Consider the following 9,857-nt stretch of genomic DNA (forward strand, 5'->3'; position numbering starts at 1 on the left):
GGGCCACCCCGCCGGATGGTCTCATGGTCTCAGGGCCACCCCGCCGGATGGTCTCATGGTCTCAGGGCCACCCCGCCGGATGGTCTCATGGTCTCAGGGCCACCCCGCCGGATGGTCTCATGGTCTCAGGGCCACCCCGCCGGATGGTCTCATGGTCTCAGGGCCACCCTGCCAGATGGTCTCATGGTCTCAGGGCCACCCCGCCGGATGGTCCCAAGGGACAAGCTGGCAGTTCCCGTGAGCTGGCAGCCTGAGTGCATGGGAAGATCTATCTGGGTCCCACCCCTGGGTCTGTAGTTTATGGGGGGGTGGGGTTTGGACAAACGATAGAACCTCCCAGACCCCCCCCCCCCCCCATGTGAAAAGCTAGCACCTCCCTCCCTCGAAGCATTGTTGGGAAGATTAAATGAGCTGCTTAACAAATGCTGCTTCCTCCTCTTTGTCTTTGGAGGTGAGTGGAGGTTAACTGCAGCCTTGCTCCGGGCGGGGAGGGGAAAGGGCTCGGGCCAGAGGTGGGAGACCTGGTTCTGCTCCTTAATGCGTGTGGCAGAGACCGCTCACTGTTCCCTAGTCTCCATTCCCCCTTTCTCCATGGGAACGAGATCCTCCGTTTTCAGCTGGGCACGTGCTGCCTGAAATAAACACATCTCTCTGCCTCCCTTGCACCAAGAGGTGGCCATGGGGCTAAGATATGAGCAGTAACATAGCCAAAGGGTTATTTGGCAACTTCCAGAAACCGTAAGACACTGTGGCCCTTCTTCTTTGTTCCATCTTCCCTCCTGCGGCCTGGAATGTGTGTGTGAGCGCTGGAGCTCCAGCTGCCGTCTTGGGCCACAAGGACAAAAACCACCGCCTAGAAATGACTGGCAACGCCTTGTTCCCTGACAACGTTGTGGGATAGAAATATCAGGCCAGCCCTCGGCTGCCTACCTGCAGACTTCTCCGCTAGAGAAAACTCAAATTTCTGTCTTATTCCTACCAAGTTTCTATCTTATGGGCTCTCCATCTAGCACTTAAGTCTCGTTCCACCTGATTGGATGGATGTGTTTGCGCACCCCACCCCTGTGGACCCCCGTTTCCTCGCTTGTAGAATTGAGATCGTGCTCACATCTCTTGCCACATCTCGGAGGTTTTGTAGACTCACAGACAAGAACAAACAAGGGAAAGCGCTGGTCTCCGCCCTCTCCCCGCCATCAAGGCCCTCGGCCTCCATTCTGGGAGGCGGAACAACTGGCTGCTGCCTGGCAGGGCGCCGCCCCGGGGCTCAGAGGGATTCTTCACCCCCGTTCAGCCCCCACACGTCTGTGTCCCCATCCACGTTCTGATGTTGCTGACACACAATCCTCGTTAAGGGCCTGACTGATCCCAGCCAGATGGGATCCTAATTTAATTAAAACCCTTTAATTACCTGCGACAACACAGCCTTGGAAGTCCGATGCAGAAGGGGGCCTGTGGCGGGAGGGGAACGGTTGACAGGGCGGAGTGCCAGCTGCCCTCTCATGGGTGGGGGCACCCGGGGTCGGGGGGCACAGGCTGCACGCATCAGCCAGCGCGGCCCGTGCTTCGGGCTTGGTCGACAGCCAGGCGGGGGAGTGGGGCAAACCAGGCCTTTGGGAGCAGAGGGCCAGGCTCTTGGCTCTTGAGCCCGAAGCTGCCAGTGTTGGTTTTGTGTTTGCACGGAGACCAGCACAGCTGGTTAAGCACGGATCCGAGCTCTCCCGAGACCCTGGCCCGGGTAGGACCCTGCGTGGGAGCAGGCGTGGGTCTGCTTCCTCCCGAATTGTCGCGGCTTAAGAAACAGGGGGTCTCTGCACCCAGCAGAGGAAAGCCAGGCCCCGCACACGGGGACCGTCCTCAAGGTGGCATCCACCGGAGAGCGGGGAGGAAAGGGAATGACTAGGTGGGCTTTTGAGGGGCCATGTCGCTTCTTGGGGGTTAGGAAGGACACCCCCTCCCCTCTTTGTGCTGGGCTTCGACGGGCTCCCCCTCCCTCGGAGGGCAGAAGGAAGGAGCCAGGCCAGCTCAGAGGTCGCCAAGGCTGAGCAGGGGCAGCTTCTGAAACGCAGACGCTCCGGGCTGGGCCCTGTAGGCCTGCGGACGTCACACGTTAATCCCCTCTGTTCTCTCAGTGCTCTCCATCCAACAGCGATCGTCTAATAAAGCCTCTGAGTTCCAGCTGGCCTCCGGGTGCCAGGGCCCCCGGGGAAGGGGTTTCGGTTCACAGGTGAGCCGTTGCCTAACGGGACATGTTCTGCTGGGGCCCGAGTGACGTCAGTGGCCGGAGTGGAAGGAGGACGCCCCCAGAGGAAGGAGAAACTCAGGGGGAAGAGGAGGAGTCCGGAGGCCCCGTCACGCCCAACCCAAAGGTTCTCCTTCGAAAGGTGAAGCCGGGAGGCTCCGTGGTTTGCTCTGTTGAACACGCCCCCCTCCCCCAGACTCCAGCCGTTTTGCTCCCCGCTTCCCACCCCATCCTCTCTGCCAGCGTCGGGCTGCAGCTCTGCACCCCTCTTGTTTCCTGCGTGGTCCCCTAACACCCACGGCCCCTCTAAAGAGCCTCCTGCTATCTCTGACTCAGATTGCGTCCGGAGTGCCATGGACCTGCCAACTCGGGGACAGTAGGAGATGTGGAGTGTCCCCCGCCCCCCTGACTAACCAGAAGCTGGACACAGAGCTGTCTGCCCCTCAGATGGGAGGCGCGTGAGGGCAGCGGCCACGTGCCCCAGTCCAGGGGGCCTGGAGGCTCCCCAGGGGCAGGAGGCCCTTCCTCTGAGGCGCAGCTAGTGAGCTACCTGGGCCCGGCATCCTGAATCCCCCCCATAGGCCTTGTTGGGGTTGTGCTGGGGTGTGAGCACAGCCTCCACTCTGCCAGCTTGGGAGACGAGGTGACAACAGGGGGACAGGCGGCTGCACCGTTCGCACCCCCACATGCCGGTCCTCGGGCCAGAAGAGACCCCGGTTAGCTCCTGGGGCACAGTGGGGGGGGGGCACTGGGAGTCACAGGAAAAGCCGGGGCCCCTGGCTCCTCACCCAGCAGCTGCTCTTCCCGTCACACCTGGCCCCACGTGGCGCTGATGGCTGGCGGGGTGGCCCCACCTGGGGACGAGGGGCCTGCTCAGTCCCAAGGAGCCTGGGCTCCCCGCCTTGGGGTCAAAGCAAGACCACGCCCAGCTGGGATGCGTTTCAGGGAGTCTTCGTTGTTATGGGATCTCAACTAGTCACCTCGCCCCTGGGTCTTGGATGGCCGTGCTCCCCGCACCTGCTCCCGGGTGACTGTGAGGGGGGAACCGGCCTGCGAACGTGGCATCACGTCAGTGTGGGGCCAGTGCCATCAGCCCCCCCCCCCCCCCCTTCCCGGGCTCCCAGCATGCCGGGCCTCCTGGGAGGGGAGAGGCGGGCGGGCGGTGAGCGCAGCGGCTGAGAGCACGGGTTCCGGAGCCAGGTTGACCTTGGGCAAGTGGCTGACACCTTTGTGTCCCAGTTTCCCCGTCTGTAAAGTGAGGACCATCTTGCCTGCCAGAGGGCCGTGGTGAGTGGGGCCGCGTGAGCAGCTGGAACTGCGTTGGGCACCGAGGCGGCGCGGGAGGGAGCGCTGAGTGCGGCCCGGCTCCTGCCGTGCCCGGGCCGGGCAGCAGGGACGCTGGCCCCGGGCACTCCAGGACACTGGCCCCGGGCACTCCGTCCTTGCTGCAGGAAGAATGCGCCGGGGAACCCCACGGGGAAGGCTGGAGTCTGTCCTGCCTACAGAAGATGACGCCTACAGAAAGGCGTTTGCTGTGTTTCCCTTGATTCTGGCCAGGAAGCTGGGCCCGTGGTTGCTGCTGGGCCCAGACTCTCCCTTCTGCACCCCGGAAGCCCCCGTGCACCCTGGGGGCGCGTGTACAGTGCCCCCGGGACCTCCACCCGTGAACATCACAGGACGATCAGAGAGCGCAGGTGGCCAAGGGTCTCCGTGTAGAAGCACAGAGTTCAGCGCCCAGAGCAGCCAGCCCCGCGCACCCCCCAGTCCGGGCCCTTCGCCCCAGCCCACACGCCTGATCTCTCCCCCTGCCCGTCCTCAGGTCACCTCCACCGACAGGGCAGTGTCTCCTCAGCCTGGATGGCCTGCGGGCCCTCGCTGGCACCCCGGGGACCTGGGAGTGTGAAAAGCGCCCCGCTTGGACTGTACCCGAGAGGGAGTCCCTGGGGCCGTGCGTGACCCATTTCTTCCCGAGTGCGTGGGGTGCACAGAAGGCCCGGCCGGGGAACCTGGACTCCCGGATGGACTCTGAATCCAACTGCATTCGCGGGTGCCTTTCACGAGGGCGGGGCAAGGGAAGACACTCACAGGTCAGAGCAGCTAAACCGTGCCGGGCGGGCGGCATCTGCAATGGACGAGAAGGAAGCTGGTCTGGAGAAACCGGGGTAGGAGAGGGAGAGAGAGTGGAAAGGTATGTAGAGGCCCCATTTCTAAGTGTTGGCAGCTCCCGGGCCTGGGAGAGGAGGGGCCGCTGCTGCTCAGTCAGGCTCTGCCATCTGCCACATCTCAGCGGAGATCAGCACCGGAGGGCCCGTGGTAGGCGCTTTTTTTTTTTTTTTTTTTTTTTTTTTTTTCTAATGCAGCAGGATCAGGCTCAAGATGTCACTCTAGTGAGCAGGACTGGAGGTGGGGGAGGGAAACGTCTAGGAAAACAGGAGAGGAATACACGGAAGCTTCCGTGCCCCAGCAGGAGGGAAGATCAGGGGCGGAAGAGGAAGGAAGGGAAAAGAAGCTGGAGAAGAAAAGAGGTCCTTGCTTGAGCAGGGAGGCGTCTCCCATCTTTCCTGGCCCCCTGGAGGCAGCAACAGCCCCAGGAACCGGGCTCCCGGGCCCCAAGTGACTTCCATCCGCTCCCCAGGCCCGACGTTCCCGCCGGCCAGTGCTGCTGCCCTGCCTCTCACCTCCCTCTGCCTGCCTGGGGTCAAGCGCTCCGAGCCTTCGGAGCCGCTAACGATGACCGCGATGGTCAGAAATGAAGGATGAAAGAGCTATTCTGGGTGTCGGAGGGATTGGGCGCAGGCTGGCACTTTCCCCAGACTTCTGTGGCCTCCCCCTCACAGCTCCCAGGATGCCTTCTCCACCGGGTCATCCCGCTCCAGGATTCCCACACGCCCCAGGGGGCCCATTCAGTGCCTCCTCGCCGTGTTTAGATTCCATTCCAAGAAATCCTAAAAGGAAATGGACTCAGGAGATTACATATGGCTTAGGTGAGGACCGAGGAGAACGAAATAATAGCAATAACATTCCCATCAGTTTACCTTCCTGGAGCCCTTGTTCAATGGCAGACCCTGCGCTGAGCGCTTGACATGCACTTCCTCATGAATTTCCCAGAACTCTGTAAAGCCCATTTTGCAGATGAGAAAACTAAGGCTTACACAGGCAAGTTAAGTACTTTGGTCAGGATCATGAATGTGGCGGGAGGTCCGAGCCAGGCTCCTGGACTCCAGATGCTGTGAACCTGGGCTGGCCCTTCCTACCAGCTTGAGACGTGCTCACACCACTTTCATTCTAAAATAAAACAATAAAACACTTCCCTCTACGCATTTCCCTCCTCCAGTTACTGCCCCAACTTGGTCCCTCCCTTCACAGCCACACTTCAAAGACTTGCCGGACTCCCTGCCTTCTTCCTCACCGCCCACTCACTCCCCATCTCATCCCAACAGGGGTCCCTTCCCTGAAATGGCTCTGGCTAAAGTCACCAGTGGCTTTCATATGCTAGCTCCAAAGGGCTTTTTAAAATTCTTTTTTTTAATTCTACCCCATTTGATACTTTGAACAATTCTGTATCGGTTCTCTTCACTTATATGTTTTCTTCTGATCTTCGGCCACTTCTCCTCCTTTGTGGCTTATCTTCCTTTACTGGCCTTGAAATGTAAGAATTCCTTGCCCTGGCCGGTTGGGATCAGTGGATAGAGCGTCAGCCTGCGGACTGAAGGGTCCCCGGTTCGATTCCAGTCAAGGGTACATGCCCGGGTTGCGGGCTTAATCCCATTGTGGGGCGTGCAGGAGGCAGCCGATCAATGATCTCTCTCATCATTGATGTTTCTCTCTCTTCCTTCCTCTCTGAAATCAATAAAAATATATATTTTTAAAAGGTGAAATAAAACTAATGCTCTAATCTCCCTCAAGCCTGTTTATATTCCCATTGGTCTCTGTTTTGGTGAATCCATCCTAGTCAGCTCTTCATCCTTACTCTCTCCAATCCATCATCAAGTTCTGCCACATTTGCCCCCTAAATCTCTCAGATATACCTATGCGTTTCCATCTCTGCCCCCCTCCCTCGTTCAAGCTGCATTATCTCTTGCCTTCCTCCATTCCTGCTCCCAACATCGACTTTTATGTATTCTAGCTAAAGATCTTATTAAAATGAAATTCTTGTCACCCCCTCTTGCTTAAAACTCAACCATTTCCCGCTGTTCTTAGTACAAGACCCATCAGGTCTAACTAGGACCCAGGCAGGTCCTGCCGGGCTGGCTTCTAACTTGCTCTCAGGCCTCGCTGTGCTCTGCTCCGGGCTCCCCCCTGACTCAGGCCTTAATGTATGCGACTTCTCCTGCGAGGAACATGCCTCTCCAACATCACGGCGCTGACAGCTCCTCATCCTTCAGGTCTCACTTTCAAAAGCTGCTCTCTTTGGGAAGCCTTTCTGGATCTCCCCGACGCGATGAATTCCCCTCTCCCAGGCTCTCACCGTGCCCCATGCCCTCGGCATGGCTGCACCGTATGTCTTTCGGGGACACTCTCTCCCCATTAGATGCTAAGCTCCCATGAGGGCAGGGGGCAGTTTTACTCACCGGTTAGCCATAGAAACTAGCACATTCCCTGGCACATCGTAGGTCAAACGTGTAAAGGAAGTACCAGCAAAGGAAACAAGAAGTTCTAAAAGGTCATTCTTAAAAGGCCAAACCAAGGCACAGTAGTTAAAACGTTGGTGGGCGGAGAAGACCCCAGGGGTCACCCACTCGTATGCTGACCACTCTCACATGCCCGGATCTGGCTTTGTCTTCCTCTTTACATTTTGTACAGAGGGAACGGGGGCAGGAGGCTGCGCTACGGAGACCACAACCCCCTGCAACGACTGAGGATTATACTGGGTAATGTACCGGGGGATATGCCCGTTTCTCATCAGTGTTTCAATAAAATACGTCCTTCCCATACTGGTAAAGAGATAGGAAAACGTTTCACTGGAGAGATTCAATCTGTGTAATATGACTATTGGTCCATGTATCAATGTCGATTTATCTACAGATCCTAAGAAGGCATGCAACGGGGCACGTGCGTTTTCAAGTGTTGAGGGGCGACAGAAAACGACGAGGCGCACAGATGTCGGAGGACACACCTGACGCCACGTCCGTGAGCGGCGTGTCGGAGCTGGTTCACACCGGCTCTCTAGAGCCAACTGTTACATTTTCAGGAATTCCGAGAGCTCGTCCTGGAGTGGCCCGTTAAACACCACATTGCATTAACATACAATGAACAGCAGAGGCAATACTCAAAATTCATCTCTTCCTAATTATTTTACACTCTACTATTATCTGTGCTCTTGGGGTTCTGTACATCTATTTATCTGCCTGGTGGGAACATGAGATAATGGCGACCCCTTTCCAACACCGTGCCCAGAAATGTCACCTTGGAAGTTGGAAATGGGTCATGGGAACTGACAAATGTCACCAATCAGGGCTTGGTACCAAACTGGGAAAAGGAATGTTATACCTTTACCGCACCCCCCTGAACCAAGCCACTGGCCCAGGAAAAGAGGGTGTAAGGGGTTTATCGTAAGCACGGAGCAAACGTTTACTTGGAAGATGGCTAGGGCTGAAGAAGCAGAGGAACACGCGTCTGTCTTCAGGAAACCATTCTCAAAATTGTGTTAGGGTTGAAGGTGCTTGTTTTCTCTCTCGATTTAAAGCTATAATTATCCTGTAAACATGACTTTTATTACAAATACCAGTTATGAAAGCGTCTGTAACTTCATGGAACAACCTGTATGCCATGACTTCTAGACAAAAATAAATGTGTTGACTAAATTGAGACATAAGTTCTTAAGAGTGGGCGACAGAGATTCCCTTCCTCGCTCCCGGCCCGACGTCGGGAAACAGGAGTTATACTCGGTCTGTTTGCTTACCTTCTCCTCAGCCTTGGCTTCTGCCTCCATCATTGGCCAGAAACTGCTCTAAGGCAACCACTGACCTCCTTACGGCCATGTCCTCAATGCTAGGACCCCGCCCTGGCTCGGTGCCGTCCCCCTGCCTCTTCCACTGGACTGAGTTAGAGCAGAAATCCTACCCTCCACCTCAGCCCCAGCCTCGCCCCATGTTTGGCACCTTCTTGTTTGCAGAACCCGTGGCCCGAGTTTCCATTTCTGTGACCTTGAGTGTGTCATCTCACTTTTCTGGATGTCTGTTTTCTCAGACGTGAAAGGAAGGTGAACTGTGTGTGGGGCCTCTTTTTCCCCTTACATTTGTTAAGAGCTCACCTTTAAGGGTCTTGAGGGGGTCGGAACTCTCCCCACTTCACCTGAGCAAAAGGAGCAGGTATGTCCCCTTTGCTGCCAGGCAAACTCTTGGATTTTTCGCTTTCTCTTTGGTCCTTGGGCCCGTGCCCCAAAACTATTCCTTTGCCTTTTGTTGCTTCTTGGCTTACAGCCAGGTTGAGTGACCTTGAGGGCATTGCATGATCACCTGCCCAAGCTATGCGGCCGGGATGAAGACATGCCCACAGTGTTCAAAACTCCGGTGAGCTCTGCTACATTCCCATCCTTGAGTTATGCCTTTTATATCTTCATAAAGTTTCTCCCCTCGAGTTGATCCCCTTCCACTCGTTAAGCATTTCTGTTGCATGGATTGGATCCCCTCAAATCTAAGCTTCTTTTTTCCGTAGAGTTGCAGGAATCAGAACCAAACAGTGTTCCCCAGGCCAGTTCCCACTCCGGCATCACGCGGTTTACAGAGGGGAGGGATCATCTCGCTAATGGCTTGGTGGCACAAAGATCCCATCAGTCAACAACATTCCAGTCTCCACTCTCATCTGGAGGTCAAAGCTTCTGGTGCGCCCCAGCTCATTATCCAAAACACTGACCGTCCTGCTTTGGCTTTCTTGCTCACTGTCTGCACGAGGTGTCAGCCTATTGGGTCAAAGGCCCCAACGTGCCGCAGTCACCTCTGAAATTAAAAGGGGAAAAAACACATCCACCTTGGGCATCACACACACAAAGAGCAGTCCAGCCACACTCACCGGAATGTTAGATTAGTCAGCAAACCATCAGAAATGAATCTAAATGATGTAGGGCAGAGTTCAGCGAGAAGTCATGGGATAAAGGAACACACTGGGTCCAGGCTGATTAAAAAGATAATTAGCTGTAAAAATAAGATTGGACCTGGTTACCCTTCAGAAGGGCCTTCCAGGGACGGCACAGGCCCCTCTGGGCCTCCTGCATGGACTCTGGACGGGCCGCTGCTCTCCTGTCTCCTTTTCAATCCCAGCTGCCACAGCCCCAGGAGGAAAGAGATGGCACGCACAAACTGTTTTCTGGAAGGACTTTGGAAAAGGGACTGTTGACAGGTGTGAGGCAGGAGCAGACAGCCAACCAGGGAGGGGGCACCCCGGAAATAGAGACCATGCAAGGTCTCAAGGGGGCTGTGATCAACCAGAAGAGGGCACTTGAACAAGGGAGTGGGGCCACATGTTCAAGCACGAGTAGTCACACGAGGAGGGGCCACACTGGAGGAGCCCCCAGCCCCCAGTGAAGACTGAAGGGATGTGGCCAGGAGCCCCCAGAAGCTGAAGAGGCAGGAAGGACCCTCCCTGGAGCCCTTCGAGGGACCACAGTCCAGACACCCTG

The sequence above is a fragment of the Cnephaeus nilssonii genome, assembly GCF_951640355.1.
Source record: "Cnephaeus nilssonii genome assembly, chromosome: 19".
NCBI classification, from domain to species: Eukaryota; Metazoa; Chordata; class Mammalia; order Chiroptera; family Vespertilionidae; genus Cnephaeus; species Cnephaeus nilssonii.